Raw genomic sequence first — 18,137 nt, forward strand, 5'->3', positions numbered from 1 at the left:
GACTAGGACAAGCCTTTGAGAGGAGCCCAGGCAGAGAGCAGTCAGCCTGAATAATTATCATGGCTTGTAGTGGGGCTTTCCTCCAGCCTGGTAAACAATTTAATATCTGGCAGGTAGATGAACAGGCCTGGGATGCTCTACCCATCAGGCAAGACTAATTCCCAGACAGGAATCCTGGCCAGTTGCCAAAGTAGGCTCCTCCCTTCTTTTATTGGAAGTGAGAGAAGAGCTGAGTAGTCTTACCTGGCAATGGCCCAGGACCTCCAGCTTCTCCTTTCCTGCTGTGTGCAATGATCATTCCCAGATCCAAGGTGCTCATATTGATTCCGTGCCTCTAGGCCAAGATGATACACCAGGCACCATGCTGCCTGGCCTATAGCAGCAAAGAGTATTGTATGGTGTTTGTGACAGTTAGAGGGGAGCCTCCTGCTCTGATCCACTTCTTTCTGTTTCTTGCTTTTAGCCCTGTCTCCCACTGATGATCCCTTACTTACCCATTGGGCTTGATAATTTTATTTATTTTCATTAGCTCCTGAGTCTTCAGTCTTCCCTTAAGGAGGAGAAAGAACAGACCAGGAATGGCCATGGTGGTGATGTCAATGTGGGGTGCTCCTGGGTAAAAATATATAAGAGAAAAGTGAGAGCATCTATGGAAATGGTAAGTGTATGTCCTACCGAAAGACAGTCAAATTACAGTTTCTAAATAATCCCTGGCCTGGGCACATAAAATGTATCAGAGAATGGATTTGTTCTGTGGGTCTGAAGTTTGGAACTGCTGGCACTGACTGCCATTCTTGGGACCCATTCCATGTTTTTGTGGGAATGTCATTTGGGCCTACTCAGTCCTCAGGAGAGGGTATGAGTGGGGCATCTGTGTTCATGTCTAGGTAGGGAGTGTCCTCTGATGAAGGTACACAGATTATCTACTCTCATCCTCATCCTGATAAATGCCAAGTGCCTGTGTGAGACAGTGGCTTTTCGGCCATATCAGCCTAATCTTTAATGGCAAAGAAAGAGAACCATAGTTTTCGTGCCTAATCCCTGTCCCCTCCCTACACTTGTACTTACTGTTTCCTGATTCTGAGTTTCTCCTCTTTGTCTGTGTAAGGTCTGCTGCTTTGGTACCTCCTGGTTTCTGGTGAGTGGTTAAATACACTAATCCACACAAAGGTGCTAATGGCTTAAAGTTGTACTCATTCCAGCAATTATTTCTGTGGCTCATGAAAAGGCTAAGGCTTAATCCAAAGGAATCCTCTCTAATAGATTTCCACATATTTTAGCACAAAGGAAGTGAATCTATTTTGGGAACATCGTAGAAGTCATGTGGTGAATTCTTTTGATTGCCTTACTCAATTTACATTTTACTGTCCTCTATGAAGAAGTTAAAAAGCTAAGAACTATATTTCCAACACCTTTTTATAAACAGGACTCTGGATATAAAATATATTTTTTCCAATTAGATGTTTTTGTTTTAAGATATACAAGGCGGGAGGGAGGTAGAAGCCCTTTTCCTGCTTCCTTTTTTTGTTTTTATTCATAAGCAAGGATGGGGGAATGTGAGTTGTTTGGCATCAGCATTCCAGTGTCTAATCTCCAGCTTCCCAAGTATTGAGAGGTCATCATGGCAGCAGTGTCATCTTGATTCTGCTGTCTAATTCTTGGACTCCAGCTACACATGGGTATAATTTTGCATTTATGTCTCCAGTGGCAGCCTCAGAGGTGGGCCAGTTTTCTATTGTTCTGGCAGTCATTCCTGGAGGCCCATCTTAGAACATGCTCCTTTAGCCCTTCCATTAATTTTGTAAACTCTGAAATTCCCTGCATTAAATCTTTTCCTGCTCAAAATACTTAGAGCTCTTTCTGTTTTCTATATTGAACCTTAATGAATAGAAATCCTTCAAATGGTTTATATCATACTTAATTCCTGAAGTTAATTCTACTTCTTAAGTTTGAAGATGAAAAATAAGGGCACCTTTCACAGAGAAGACCATGCCAGTATAGAAATGGAGTGCCACAACTGTGGCATTGACTTGAGTCTGGCTCAGTGATCTAGTAATTTACTAGAACAGATGTTCCCTGCTATGAATGTCACTAATGTCTCATAGAAGGTTGAGGTCACTGCAGATTGTACTGGCAACTAGGGCTTTTTTTTTTTTTTTTTTTTTTAAACAGCTCTCTTGGTGCTACAGATAAGGCTTTTTGGCAAGCAGATGAAGGTAGCCTAAACAGGTGATTGGCATGTATTTTTGTCATTGCCCTGGCCTTCCTTAATTGTTAAGATAGATCAGTGAGTAATGTAGTCATCTTTTCTAGTGGGGAATGCACTTTGGTATGGGAATGACTGAACTGATAATGCAAGGTGAAAGTGTTGTTTTGTGTCAAAATACTCATTTCTCCCATAACTGTTGAGCAAATGTAGCCATTAGTGTATGCATACAATTTCCCTTAATCCTCTGAGCATTCAAGCAGCAGGTAGACACTCCCTGCTGAGAAACATATTTGAGTGAGATGAGCATTTTTAAAAGGCGCATGAATGTATTCACCATCTGGGGAGGCCAGAATTATTCTCCCGTGTTCAGCATGAATTCAGGTGACTTCGGGAGATGGGGAGCAGTGTTGCTCTCAATTTTTGCTGCCTACTGATTTCAGCTTTCCTTGTAGCAGCTGGAACTGAAGAATCTCCTGAGCAAACAGTAGCTTAAAGGCAGAACATCTTGGAAACTGGGAGATGACTCTGAAGGCTTTCAGACAAGGGATGTTCATAGGTGGCATTCATTTTTATACCAGAGGCATCATGCTTTCTAAGATGGCCCTGTAACCTTTTTCAGTTTTCTATAGAAATTGCTTTTTACATGTTTGGTTGCTACACAGCAAAATGGCCTTGCCTAATACAGAGAAAACATCCCACTCACTCTATACCTTTTTATTTATTTCATTTAATTAACACTTAAGTAAATGATGATTACTAAGCACCAAATATTAACTCGATTCTTATAACATTCTTTTGAGGTGGGTACTATTATTTCTCCCATTTTATAGATGATAAAACCAAGGGACAGAGTGATCAAGTAACTTATCCATGGGCACACAGCCAGTAAAGCAGGATTCAAAACCGTGTTGTGGCTGCAGAGTCCCTGCTCTGAACCACTGTGCCATAGACTACTCACCTTGCCTTCATCTCAGAGAGCTTGCAATGTTGCCTTCTCTTTAAGTCCAGGGCTGCTGCATATCGTACAGATTGTTCACTAGCTGAGGAGGCCCCGTCAAAGGATGTGGGAGCTGAAGTCTAGCTTGTCTTCTGTTTACCAAACTCTGTGTTCTGATGCGCTGATACTACCCAGAGACAGAGGAGTCTTTATCCAATTTGGACATAGGCACTGTATGGGAGAGTAGTGGCTCATACATTCCAAGGCTTCCTCCTCTACCTTCGTACTGAATCCCACCCCTTCCTGTCTCTTCTAATGCCTTGGGGCTTCCTTGACTTCTCAAGCATGGACAAGAATTTGACCTGATGAATAACATGAAGCTGTACCTCTTGATGTCAGTTCATTATCTGCATAAAAGCCTTTAGGATACTTTGAAGCAGCTTTAGCGTCTCTTGCCTATGCCACAGAACTAATATTTAAACTCTTTCAGTATCTTATAGCCCTTTTTCTGGGAATCTTTTGAAGTGTGGTAGGTCCCTCTTAATTATAAAACTGCTCAAAAATGAAAAGCAAAGTCACCATAAAGTTAAATTGAAGTATTCATTAAATCACGGAACCCAACTGCCTTTTATAGAATTGTTTGGGAATTGGGAAAGTATGTTCTGAGTTGGATTTCAGGGTATCTGGAGAGCTTTTCCCTCTAACCTAAGGGGTTGATAATGTCAGAAGGAGCTGGGAAAGGACTATGGTGCTGACAGTGAGGTGGTGGCTGTTGGTATGACCTGGCCATCTGCTGCGTTCACGGGCTGTGTTCACAGGCTGATACACCTTTTCTGATTGGCCTCCTAAATCTGCTTTCGCCAACCTCCAATTCATTTCTAACACAGGCAGCCATACTAATCTTCACAGAATGCAAATGTGATCATGATACTCCTTAAAACCCTTGAATGCCTTCTCATTGCTACTAGTATAAGATCCTTAACATGGCCTGGCCCCTGTCTTGTTCTCGTTTGCATATTGACCTGTTCTCCTCCTTTTCACAGTGCTTTAGACCCTCTGGTCTCCTTTCAGTTAGTTCTAATGTCTTAAGCTCTCTCCCATTATAGTTTCTTCATATGTGTTTTTATTTGTGTGTGTGTGTTATTTACCTAAAATGTTTTATTTCTCCTCACCTGGTTAGCTGCCGCACATCCTTTGATCATCAACTTACATGTGACTTAGGAAAAAATATTAATGTACTGAAAGCATCATGTAGGTGTCCTTGAGAGCATCAATTATAGATGAAAATTAAATGTTTAACACCTCTCTTCCTGGGGAGACTGTAGCCTCTGTTAGGCAGGGGCTATGTTTGCCTTATTTTTTTTTCTTCTGGTACCTAAGTATTGAATAAGTATTTGATGAATGAATCAATGGGTGAATAAATGATTAATGAACTAAGAAGATTTAACTTCCATATGTAACTGTTTTCTTTCCCCACCTAGACTTCACATTTCATGAAGGCAGGAGCCGTATCTTTACTCATTTTCATAGGCCCTGAACTGATTAGCCCAGAGCTTTGCAAATGGTGTGCCTCAATAAAGATTTGCTGGTTAATTAATTAATCTGCCAAGCTCAGATGAATTAGTTAAGGTATGGAAAAGTAAGGAAAAGGTCAGGATGAAATATACTGGATCATTCTGATGAAAGAGGGCAGTCTGGTGTTTCAAAGTACAGTGAATACTGGTCTCTGCTTATGTGCAATGATCAATACATTAGTAGATCGTGCCCCATGTTGAACCCTCTATTTTCAATCTGATTGATTGTTTAACTGCTGACTTTTGTCTCCACTAACAGTATTTGGTTAGTATAGGTAAAAGTCTTTGACCTGGGTTAGTAATAGCTGCTTTTTGTATTTACTCTTGTGTTTCTGAGAGTAATTGGAATTTTTTCCCTCTATTTGTTGATATGCCAAGGACTATGTATAATAGGTAGCTGATTAAACAGGTTGTGAAGAAGAAAACAAAATGTCTCAGGTTTTGTCTTTTAATTTATTGATTTTGGATAGAGACTCATTTTCATGCCTTCAGATCATACATGTTGTCTACACAATTATCCATATTCAATTCTTCCTGTTGGAAGAGGGTAGGACAGAATCCTGAGCCTCTTGTTCAGAGGGTACAATTCATCCTCCTATGCCTATTGATTCTGACCTAAATTTGTATTTTCTTTTCTGTCTTTTTTTCTTCCTTTCTACATTAAAATCTGCTCCTACCCCATGCTTGGAAGAAAGACAGAAAAGCTGCAAAATAATTGGAATGGATTTTGCATTTTCTCTTGCCCTATCTGAATTATCATCATCATCCTCATTTTCATCATGATCCTGTAGTCCCTCCCATCTTGTAGCATACTAAAATTCCAAAGCCCTTTCGCATACATTTACCTCACATGCTTTCCCCCTCGGCCTCAGTTGTTGCTCAATTTATAGCTCAGGAATCTTGGGTTCCCAGAGGTAAAGTGGCTTAGCTAAGGTTATATGGCTAGAGAGTGAGTAAAACTGGATATATTTGCCAGAACTCTTCTAATTGAAAGGAATAAAAATCAAATTTCGGTGAGCTGCCAGCCTAAGATAAAAAGAATATATTGCAAAGAGTTTGGAGTTGTTTATAGAATGGAAGAAAGAGATACAGAAGCCAGGTCAACTTTTGGAACTGGAACCAAAAAACTTGAAGCCTGTGAGAATTTCTCACACCTTCTCATGTCTGCCAATTTTGGGGTACTGGCATCATCGAGTCAAACTTCCCCAGGTAGTAGGGACATGACTATCAGTGGGGCTGCCATGTATAGTGTGCAGTGTACGAGTGTGTTCCACCCGAGTGTCACAAATCATACCACACTCAAAGATTTGTATGTTTATTATGATAAATTTCCAGCAGATGGCACTCAAGGTTTTTTTTTTGTTTGTTTGTTTTTTTGTTTTTTGTTTTTTTTAACAAAAACACTTTGAGGAAGAGGCACATTTTTCCGTTTTGCAGAAAGACTCCTTAGGGGGCACTGGGGATGCTGCCTTACAACAGCTCTGAGGTTACATTCTTCCTGGTTATAACAAAGGAGAAAGATAAACCTTTCCTAGAAGCTCCAGCAGAAAGAATCTAGACAATAACTCTGATGGACCTGGCTTGGGTCCTACCTTGGACCAATTTCTATGTCTGAAGTGAGGCCCCAGACATCATAATCCACACACACTTTTATTTTCATATATAAAATTCTGACTGCTGCCTACAAAATGCAGTAGATCCATGTGTAATGACAAGTATAATCTTCCTTCTTCAAGACAGCTGTCCCAAACTATCACCCAACTACTGCATCTATTACCAAGTGCAGGGTCTTGGGTGATATGCATGCTATGGTTTGACTGTGTACGTTTCAAAGTTCAGGTGTTGTCAATGTGATAGTATTAAGAGGTTAGGCCTTTAAGAGGTGATCTAATCGGGGGGGCTCCTCCCCTCATGAATTGGATTCAGGTCCTCATAAAAGAGGTTTCACACAGCATTCTGAGAGTTTACCCTCTGTCTTCCACCATGTGAAGATGCAGCATTTCTTCCCTTTCGAGGATGCAGCAATGAGACACCATCTTGGAAGCAGAGACCAGACTCTCACCAGATGATAACCAACTGCTGCCTTGACCTTGGACTTCTCAGTCTCCAGAACTGTGAGAAAGAAATTTCTATTGTTTATAAATCACCTAGTCTGTGGTACTTCGTTATTGTAGCACTAATGAACTAAGACAATGCCTCTCAGTCAGGTCAGATATAGCTGCTGGAGATTCAGAAATCTATGGGTGTTCGGGCTAATTTAATTGTTTCTAACCCATCCAAGGTACAACAATACAGGAAAAACAGAATAGCTACACTCCAGAGAATATGTCATAGTCCAGTCAATAGGACTGTATGCCATATTCATTTTTTACTCTCTGTCACTTTTACTCTTTACTTTTAGGTCTTTGGCATTCCTTTTCTTTTTTTTATGAGACAATGTCTGGCTGTGCTGCCCAGGTTGGAGTGCAGTGGCATGATCTCATCACGCTGCAACCTCTGCCTCCTGGGCTCATGCCATCCTCTCATCTCAGCCTCCCAAGTAACTGGGACTGCAGGATGCACCACCATGCTGGGGTAATTTTTGTATTTTTTGTAGAGGCGGGGTTTCTCCATATTGGTCAGGCTGGTCTTGAACCCCTGAGCTCAAGTGATTCACCCATCTTGACCTCCCAAACTGCCCGACCATTTGGCCAATGGCCATTCAGTCTTTTGGCATCTTTTCCTTGGTTGTTTCCCTCCATGGCCACAATAGATAGAGGGGCTGCCCATGGAGGGTAATATTCTTTGAGAAGCCCCCTTGCTATCTTTATAGTTACAGCAACCCAGGGGATTACCTTAGAGATTGAATGATTAAAGGCTTCTAATTTAGGAATTTCTCCAGCAAAATACCTCTTTTAAAGAGCTTGTTAGATTTCAATGTTTAGTTCATTTGAATGGGCTCTATTGACTTGTAGCCAACCAGAAATCTTACTGAGTCATAATATTTGTCTCTGGACCTTGCCTTTGAAGGTTTTGTTTTTTAGAAACAAACCTATAGGACTTTGCCTATCCTTCCATGGCCTCTTTAATAACTTCTCCCTTGGCCCCTGCCTCAGGGCAACTGAAGCAATAGGCTGAAATAAAACGGAGCTCATCTGCTCTCTGGCTTCTGTCTACATCCCCATCATTCGTGCCTTATGATGAAAAAACTTACTATTCTTTCTTAGGAAGAGGTGTACAGCAGGAATTGTTTGGGAGAAGCCTGGGTGACCAGCCTTTCCCATTTCTGAGTTATTCCTTAGTATCCCCTCTCCTTGTCAGTGCAGTGACTTTACTGTGGGGCAGAGGGTTCATCTTTGATGGTTTTGCAGGCAGCATGGCTGTCTGACCTTCAGCGGCTTTGGATCACTAGCCAAAGGCAGAAAGTGCCTCTGTTTTAACACCACATACCTATTTATTTTCTCCTATCTGCTTTAAGAAATGCCAGTTTGGATTGAGACATTTTCTTCTTGAAGGATCTTACTGAAGGCAATAAGTATCCAGCATGTTCTTATTTTTAAAATATTTTTATACCAAACCACTGAAATGTTATCATGGTCTGTCTGCAAAGATACAACAGGTGATGGTTAACACTTGCTTTGTTTTCATTTAAGGAGGACTCTGCCTTCCCAGCTGGGAATGGAGGGATCTTGCATTCATCTCTATGTTATATCAACTGAGCCTATCCTACTTTTAAGGGTCTGCCATTTGTATTGCCCCACATCTGGGTATTAATTTCTCTATTAACCAGTCATTCTTGTGTTACTAGTGACAGTGACTCAATTGTAACTAGCTTAAGAGTAATTATTGGAAAGACCCTGGGTAACTTCCATAAGAATTGCAGGGAGAGGTGGCTCTGGAAATGTCCATGACTGGAGCTTGGGATTTGGAAATTGACTATTTCCTATTCCAGATCCTCTCTGGATGCTGGCTTCATTTGCTCTTACTCCTCCACATGGGTGCAGGAAGCTCTGGGTGACATCCTTATACCTCACAACCAAAGAGAAAAGAGGGATTCTTCTCTTCCTGCTCCATGAGGAAAATGCTGGAGAAGGGCTCTGATAAGCCTGGCTTGGATCAGTCATTGGACCTGAGGGGTAGGGTCCTGTAATCGGCTCAGCCTGGGCCATCTGTCATCCCTTTAAGCCCCAGGTGGGGAGAGCTGGTGGACAGGCAGAAGGAAGCCAGCACCCTAGGTACCTACTCACTAGTATCTCAGCACAGAGCTCTGCCACCCCACCTTGCTGCCTTTGATATCACTTAACCGACTCGCCGGCTTATTTTTCAGGTACTGAGAATTCTAATATCCTCTGTGTACTGTGATAGTTGCCGAATTCCTGGCTAGCATCATGTTTGTTCTTGTGGGTGGTCAAAAATAAATACTCTTAGCAGTTTTGAAACCATACGTAGGAACCAAGTAAAAATGAAAACCATTATCCATTATCCTCAAAGACAACCAACTTTTCTTTAAAATTACTGCCTTTTTTTTTTTTTCTTTTTCTGATGCCATCCTTCTGGCTTTGGGAAAACAGTCACGTTCTGCCCAGATTATGCTTTTGATGACTGTGGTCTCTGGATATTCAGCTGGGACAGTGATCTACAGAGACAGCAATTGAAATAGCCAATCACAGGAGCCACCAAATCACGCCTGAGTGCAGGTGTGTGATTAACAGCAGGTGTTGGAGATGTCAGAGGTGGCAAATTGGAGTCTTCCTTTCTCCTCACCTTAGTGATGCTTTAGATTTCCTTGGAACTGAAATTTCTGCAGGAAGGTAAACTTTGTCACAAACAGCTGCTCACTGGATACTTAAAATAGGCTGCTTTGCAGTAGGAGTTACTTTTTGAAGTCATATCTCTTGTCTTTCTAGCTTGACTGTGAACCCCTTGGGTCCTTGGGGCCAAGGACCTGAGTTTATATTTCTTTATATACCCACTCTTCCTAGAGAAGTTTTGTGTATGCAGAAGGTGTTTAGCCAGGGTTGGAGGGTTATTATGAAGGCAGGTCAAGAGGTGGAATGTTGGCACCATTGGCTTTAGAAAGTGGATAAAAAAGGCTCCCCAGTCTCAGGTGAATGGAGAATTATGGCTATGGAATAAGCATTGATCTTGGAGCCAGTAGGTATCTGGGTTCTGGTTCTATTTTGAATTCTGACTAAATTTTTGAGCAAGAATAGTTATTAAACATTTGATTGAGTGACTATTAGGTGCTAGGAGCTGGGAGTAACAGTGCATCTGATAGACATTTCCATGAAGCTTTCATTTTAGTGGGAGAACACAGAATACCAACAAGATGCTGAACAAGATAATTAGAGATAATCAGACATCCCATGAAGGAAGAGGGATATGATGGAAAGTAACTGAGGACACCTTTTAGGATAGGGAAGAAAGGGGTAAGATTGAATGAGAGTTAGGAATGTAGCCTCAGGATAAGACAGAGCTAAGTTTGAACCTCAGCCTCTTCCACTTAGCAGCTGTGTGTCCTAAGCAACATTATGTAATTCCTCTGAGACTCAATCTTGTCTAAAAAATGGGGCTATGCACTTAGTTATAAAGTTGATATGAAGGTTAAACTTTAAAATACATATAAAATTAATAGTAAGGACTTACTATGATGTAGTTTGGCCAGTGTCCTCTGGGTTGTGACAAAATGGTTTTGAATGCCTTTTCTAGTTCTAAATTTCTGATTTTTGTGGTCCATTTTTTTTTTTTATGCAGCCATAAAAAAGGATGAGTTTGCGTCCTTTGTAGGGACATGGATGCAGCTGGATACCATCATTCTTAGCAAACTATCACAAGAACAGAAAACCAAACACCGCATGTTCTCACTCATAGGTGGGAACTGAACATGAGATCACTTGGACTCGGGAAGGGGAACATCACACACCGGGGCCTATCATGGGGAGGGGGGAGGGGGGAGGGATTGCATTGGGAGTTATACCTGATATAAATGATGAATTGATGGGTGCTGACGAGTTGATGGGTGCAGCACACCAACATGGCACAAGTATACATATGTAACAAACCTGCACGTTATGCACATGTACCCTAGAACTTGAAGTATAAAAATAAATAAATAAATAAATAAATAAATAAATAAATAAATAAATAAGAAAAGGAAAAAAGGAAACCCTTCTGATTACTTTCCAGGTTCCAAAGACTTTCAGTGAAACAGAAGATGCGTAATTGTCATTTCTACTTAACTTTGCAATCTTCTGAGCTGAGTGTCTTTAAATAGGAAGAAGCAGCCATAAATCTTGCAAAGTTCAAAATCCATTACCTAGGGATATGGTTAATGTCTCCCAACTTGAAGTGTAATTATCTTTTTAAGAACAGAGCTGGCTAAAGAAAGCTTTGGTAGGTTTTTAAAATAAATTCCAAAACAACCATTAAATCAACAGTTATTCAGATTTAATTCATTGCATATGGTCCCAGGTGTGGGTGTGACAAACCAAAGGATTTGTGGGATGAACAGTCAGATTTTTCATCTCTCTGTATTAACATGTGAGCAGAAGAGAATGAATGGCTTCTTACAACCAATAATTAAAGGACCCTGAGGCACACATCACCCTCATCAGTGGCAGGGCTAAAATACCTAGTCCCAGTGGGCTGCAAGGCAGGCCATCGTAGAAGAACTCTCGACGAAGAGGCGGACACCATGTGTTCTACTCCTGAACTTCCTACTTTCCTACTGTGTGAAACTGTGCATCCCATATCTCTAGCCTCTTGTAAATATTTTAGGCATCCTGTATCTACAGATGTTATTTATGAAAAAATTCCATATAAGCTGAAATCTCTACCTTGTAAAGCCTCTTCTTTTGTTTCAAAGCATTATCCCAGAAGACCTTTGCTTACATGTTTATATAAGGGAGAGCTTATAAAAGAACTAATCACACCTATCAATGTACTTCAGTTGGAACTTAAGGGTGCCAAACACTCTTTGCTACTCCTGTGTTTGAATGGTTGTCAGCTAAGAACAGACAATCTGAGACATATGGGTTTGAAATAAAGCTTTATTAGCTGCCTAATAACTGCCCTTCCTCCATGTAGTCTTGATGTAGTTGATTTAACTCTGTTGAAGAATATAACTTAGACCAAAAGCCCAAATTGAGCTTCCTACTCCTCCTACCCTCAACAAATTCAGGGCAGCTGGATGCAGATTGTGGCTGGTATGATTTATCCACTTACCCAGTTACTGGCATGGAAGCTGGGGAATGGCAGATCTCACTGGCAAGGACAGTTCCCGGTGGGCCAACTGCATAGTGACAAAAAGGAAAGGAGAAGGAAGTGTTCCTGGACCAAACCGAGGGTCAGGCTGCTCATTCTCTTGGCCCAGTAACGAGATGCAGATGAACTGGGGAAGAAGACAGTTTTTATTTCTGTAACTGGTTACAGGGAGAAGGCCTGGAAATTATCGCCAGACCAACTCAAAATTACAAAGTTTTCCAGAGCTTATATACCTTCTAAGCTATATATCTACTTGTAAGTGTGCATTCATCTAAAGACGTAAGTTATTAACTTCTTCTAATCTATAACTAAGGTCTGAGTCCTGAAGATCTTCCTGTGAACCCTCAGTAAATTCACTCAATCTAAATGGGTGCAGGTGCCATGGGTGATTACCCTTATCTTGTCTCCTATTAAATCATGGAGGTTTGGTGAGTTCCTTCAGAGCCCCAGTAAACTTGTTTGTGGAGGCCTGGAGTTTCTCCAGACCCCTAATAAAACTTGTTTAATCCGAAATGGGTCCTGTTAAGAATGCCTTCATTATCTTGTCATGCTTGAAGGCCCAGGCAAAATTCTTGGTGGGCTTTTGTTACATTTCAGCCTTTATATGAGGGTACTGGCTCTACCAGCTTTTAATATTTTACCCAACCACTTGGTCATTGCTGAAATAGTTGTCATGGAGGCCTGCTTGGTCAGTTGTTAGTGAGACCTGGCCTGCCACAGAAGTGCTGTCATGAGAGAGATAGGGAGATGGGGTTGGGGGAGGGGGTGGAGAGAGAGAGAGAGAGAGAATTTCCTGCTCCTGCTTCGGAGCTGCCTACCAGTCCAAGGAGTTTCTGATGGGAGGGAAATCCCATGTCTGCCTATAGGAAGAGCTAGCTCTTTAAAAACTCTCAATTTTCCTTACCCCTCTCAGTTGACTTTTCTCTCTAGGTGTTTATACCTTCATTTAGTCCAAGTTCCTAGGTGCCGCACACTCTGGTTTCTACCTGGATTTGTCCTCTTGGGTTGTCTCACTCTGCATGTACTTTCTCACTCTCCACTAATGCACCTGACCCCTGATCTATTTCCTCAGCTTTCTATTTCATCTCAAAATTAGTTTCTTCTCTAATGTTATGCCATGATCAAACATGAACATTTGTCTTTTCAGAGTAATCTTTGAAGCCTTAACACAGAGTTGTGATTTATATGAGAATTTCAGGTTTTGAGATAGGCAAATGGGGAAATGTTTTATTCACAGAAAATTTCTCTGTCCCTCTGCCCGGCATGGTGGCTCATTTCGGTAATCCCAGCACTTGGGGAGGCTGATGTGGGAGGATAGGTTGAGCACCAGGAGTTCAAGACCAGCCTGGGCAATATGGCTACACCCCATCTCTGCAAAAAAATACAAAAATTAGCTGGTGTGGTGGTGCATGCCTGTACTAGTTACTTGGGAGGCTGAGGCAGGAGGATCACTTGAACCCAGGATGGTTGAGGCTGCAGTGTGCTGTGATGGTGCCATAGCACTCCATCCTCGGTGACAGAGTCAGACTCTGTCTAAAAAATAAATAAATAGAAGGACAATTTCTTGCCCCTCAAATCATAGAGAAAAGGCAACAACCTGGTCTGCTTATACACAAAATTGGCCTGGCCATGCTAGTCTCCCGTAGCTAGATTTTCTCATTTCCTGGATATCTGTTAAGGTGAATCAAATTGATTTCAAGGTCCTTCAAGGAAGAAGAGGAAAGCTTTTCTCAATCTGACAGTGTCCAATTTAGTGTGAGAAGGAGTGAAGGATATTTAGTGTAAAGAAGAGAAACTATTGGGAGGCATACTATCTGTTTTCATATCTGAAAAGGTGTTATCTGGAGAGGGTTTATTCTTTTATATCCAAAGAGTATGAGTTAAAGAGGGGCAGATTTGGGAGGTTTACGTAGGCTGGCTTGCGGACATGGAAAGCTCTTCATCCGGGGAACAGGTTGCCTTAGCTTCTGACCTTGAATATGCTGAAGCAGAGGCTAAGTGACTACCTGCCACAATGCTGCAGGATGCCTCCTGTGTGTGGAATAAGGTTTGACTGATGACTTCTAGGCCTTCCTTCCCATGCTGAGATTTAACGGCCCTCCATGTCCTCTCTTCTCTGCTAGTTGTCTCTACTGCTTAAGGTCTGGAGGAGCATTTGAAGAAAATGACTAAAGCTTCAGGCTTCCACAGTTGCCAGATTTCTTAGCTTAGTTAAAGGCAAAACAACTCCAGGAGGCCTTGGCTGTGAGATGTTATAAAAAGCATATATATATATATATTATATATATATACACCCTGGTGAACCAAGGGATATTGCCCTAATTTTGGAATTATGCCTTAAGATTTACAGAATTTTCAGCAAATTTGTCAGCCTGCATCATAGTCTGTTTCTGATTTAACTATAGTCTTCTAGTTCTTAATACCTATGGTTCAATTTTTATGCAAACTTTTAACAATTGATGTATATGTAGGGAGATACACAAGTGTAAAGTGTACAGTTTGATGAAACCCCACAAATTGAACACAGTTGTGTAATCTCCATGAAGATAAAAATATGAGATTATATCTCAAAAGCCCCTCCTTCCCACATGTATTCTTTCCCAGTCTTTATCTCACCATGTTCTCCCCAAAGGTGAAAACATTCTGATTTCTAGCATTAAAGGTAAATTTTGCCTGTTTTTGAACGTTATATATTCACGCCAGCAGCATATGTGCCTTCCAGTTGCTCTACATTATTATTTATTAATTTTTTTAGAGATGATTGTCTTGCTGTGTTGCCCAGGCTGGTCTCGAACTCTTGGCCTCAAGCAGTCCTCCTGCCTCAGCCTCCCAGAGTGCTGGGATTACAGGTGTGAGCCGCTGCACCCAGCCAGCTCAGCGTTCTTTACAGCACTTGATATTACTAGGTCTTTTTTACTTAAGCCATTTTGGTGGTGTGTAGTAGTCATAGCAGTTTTTAAATTTGCATTTCCCTGATGACTAATGAAGCTGAATGCCTTTATCAGTGTTTGTTGACCATTCAGATATCCTCATTTATAAAGTGCCCGTTCATGTCTTTTGCTCAACTGTCTACTGGATTGTGTACTGTGTAAACATTCTTAATGTATGTTGAATCTGAGTTCTTTGTTGGCTATATATTTTGTAAATATTTTTCTACTATTTGTTTTTCATTTCACTTTTTTGATAGTATATTTTAACAAAACTTTTTTTTTGTATTTTAGTTATTTGTTTAACATAGTCTAAATATCAATCATTTTCTTTAAATGCTTTTTGTATACTGTTTCTGAAATCTATTCCCTAACCTCCAGATTATGAAGTTATTTCATCTAGAATCTCTGTTGTTTTAAGTTTTATATTTAGATCTAAAATTAACTTGGCATTAATGTTTTGTCTATAGTAGGAGGTAGGGGTGAGGGTTTCTTCCCCTTCTCATAAGAATATCCAATTTACTTAGCACCATTACTGAAAATAAACTCTTCTACCCACTGCTATGCAGTGCCACCCTTGACATAAATCAATTCTCCATAAAACTGTGGTCCTGTTTCTAGACTTTCTCTTCTGCTCCAGTGGTCTATTTGTCTATTCTGTCTTAATTACTAAAGATTTATAAATCTTGATATCTGAGTAGTGTAAATCCTCCCATTTTGGTCTTCCTTTACAAATTTGTCTGGGCTATCCTTGCTCTTTTGCATTTCCACGTACAATTTTGAGTCACAGAAAAAAAAGAAAGAAAAAAAATTTTGAATCAGTTCTCAATTTAAAAATAAAATAAAATAAAACAAAAAACACCCTGCTGGGACTTGGAGACAACTGACTTCTTATACCAGTATCTCTTTCAATCAATGTTTTATAGGCTTCTATGTAGAAGTCTTTTATTAGATTTATTCCTAGGTGTTTAAGTTTTTAAAATGCAGGTATAATGTCATTTAAAACATTGTTTTCTATTTATTTGCTAGTACATAGAATATTATGTTTTGGCCTTTTATCTAGGAAACTTGCCAGATTCACTTACGAATTTCAATGCATTATCTGTAATTTTTAAAAATTTTCTACTCACACATTATTGTATCTGCAATGTGACAGCAGTTTTCTTCTTGTCTTTCAATCCTTCTGCCTTTTCTTTCTTTATTGAACTGAATAGAATCCCTAGAACAGTGTTTCCCTTACTTCGTTTTCAAAAGCAAGTTTCAACTTGCCAAATCTTCTTCGCCTGAATTGGATAGCTGCATATTTGTGTTAATCCTTTTCGTGCTCTTCTAAAATAGGTCATTTTATGTATCATCATTTCATTGATAGAGAAGCACAGGCCCAGTGAAATGGAGAGAGCCCTCTGGGGTCAAAGAATAGGTAGGTGCAGCACTAACCATGCACAGCAACGGTCCTAACTTCTATGTGGTGCTATGCTAAGGCTGAGACACTGTCCCTGGTAAGTCTGATAGTTTTTCTTGCTTTTTAGTTATTAAATAACAATCTTAACTATAAGTCCCAGGATAGGCCATCTGCAAGCCGGAGGACCAGGGAAGCTGGTAGCATGGCTCAGTCTAAGTCTAAAGGCTCAGAACCAGGGAAGCCAAAGCTGAAGAACCAAGAGCTGGGGATGAAGTGTAGGGGGACTGTAACAATCTTATAGCAACATTAAGTGTATATTTAAAAAGAAAAAGAAAAAATACATATAATTTTGTCATCAAGAAGTTGCCTCTCTTTTCATTTTAGTATGTTTCCCTCTGTCTTTACTATATGATATGCTTGTTAAATTGATGTGCTTTAGAAGTAATAACCCTTTTAGACAAGCTAACAGTAACAGAAATGTAACAAATGTGGAATTTATCAGAAAAATCTTAAATTCTGCTTTTCTTTGGAAAATCATAGTGGTGGTAGCTATTGGACTATTCAGACTTCTTTCTATTTTGATGCAGTGGTTGTAGTGTAAATTATTTTATCTTGATTTTACTCTGGGGCTTTTAGAATTTGATTTTGCTGGAGTGGGCTTTGATTTAATGCTTGTATGCGTTATAGGTATTAGAAAAAAATCCCGTTCTTTCAAAAGTCTTTGGAGTACCAGCAAACTAATTAAAGCTACCCAGCTAAGTAAATCCATTTTCGATTACCAGTAACATGGTTTTTTTTAAAAACATCAAGTTTGCTAGTTACTTGAGTTAAAAAAAAACCAGAAAACCCAATCTATCATACAAAATGTTTAGTGTTCACTCAAAGTATGCCCTTAGATTTAGAAATGTTTCAGTATTTTTTTAATTGCAAAAACCATAGATTAGCTCAGATGGCTAGAATAAGTGACTAAAGGGTGACATAAATTTGAATGGTAGGTAGACAATTAATTGGTTTTCTGTGTTTCACGACCTCACAGTCGCATGAATGGGATCTGTCAGTGGTTACTGAATGCCCAGCATTGTCACATAGAAATGTTTAATGTGATTTTATGTTCCTTAGTGATTAATCAAGCAAAAGTGTGGATGGGTCATTGTATCTTCAAGTTTAGGGAAAACATTTTAATGCTTGCCACACTGGATGGTTTAGTAGTAACACTCGTATGTAAAGGGCCAGGAGATAATTTTTCCAGTTCCTGCTTTGTCACCAATTAAAAAGTAGGGCAAAAGCTTTCTGATCCTAGGTTTTCTAATTTATAAAATGTAGTTAATAATACCTGCCCTGCTTATCGTTCAGGTTTTGAGGTGAAGGCCAAAATAGAAATTGTAAGTAAACATGCTTTTGATCACAATTCTAATGATAGACATAGTTTTGGCCTTCTGTCTTTTATGTTTTTATATATTTGGTGACCTAGGTATTCAGTTGAATACTTGAAGGTGGCATTCACCTATACTGATAAATTGTGACTAGGTCAGAAACTAAGTACCGGTATATCTTGGCAATATCATGGGTTCAGTTCTAGACTACTAAAATAAAGCGAATATTGCAATAAAGTGAAGTCACACACATTGTTTTTATATTCCCAGAGCATATAAAAATTATATTTGCTATATACTGTAATCTACTAAGTGTGCAATAGCATTATTTATAAAAATGCAAATACCTTAATTAGTAAAACTTTACTGCTAAAAAATGCTAATTATCACTTGAGCCTTCAGCGAGTCATAATCTTCTTATTGGTGAAAGGTGTTGCCTCCATGTTAATGGCTGCTGACTGATCAGGGTGGTG

This window comes from Rhinopithecus roxellana, chromosome 11, assembly GCF_007565055.1.
Source record: "Rhinopithecus roxellana isolate Shanxi Qingling chromosome 11, ASM756505v1, whole genome shotgun sequence".
In the NCBI taxonomy this organism is placed as follows: Eukaryota; Metazoa; Chordata; class Mammalia; order Primates; family Cercopithecidae; genus Rhinopithecus; species Rhinopithecus roxellana.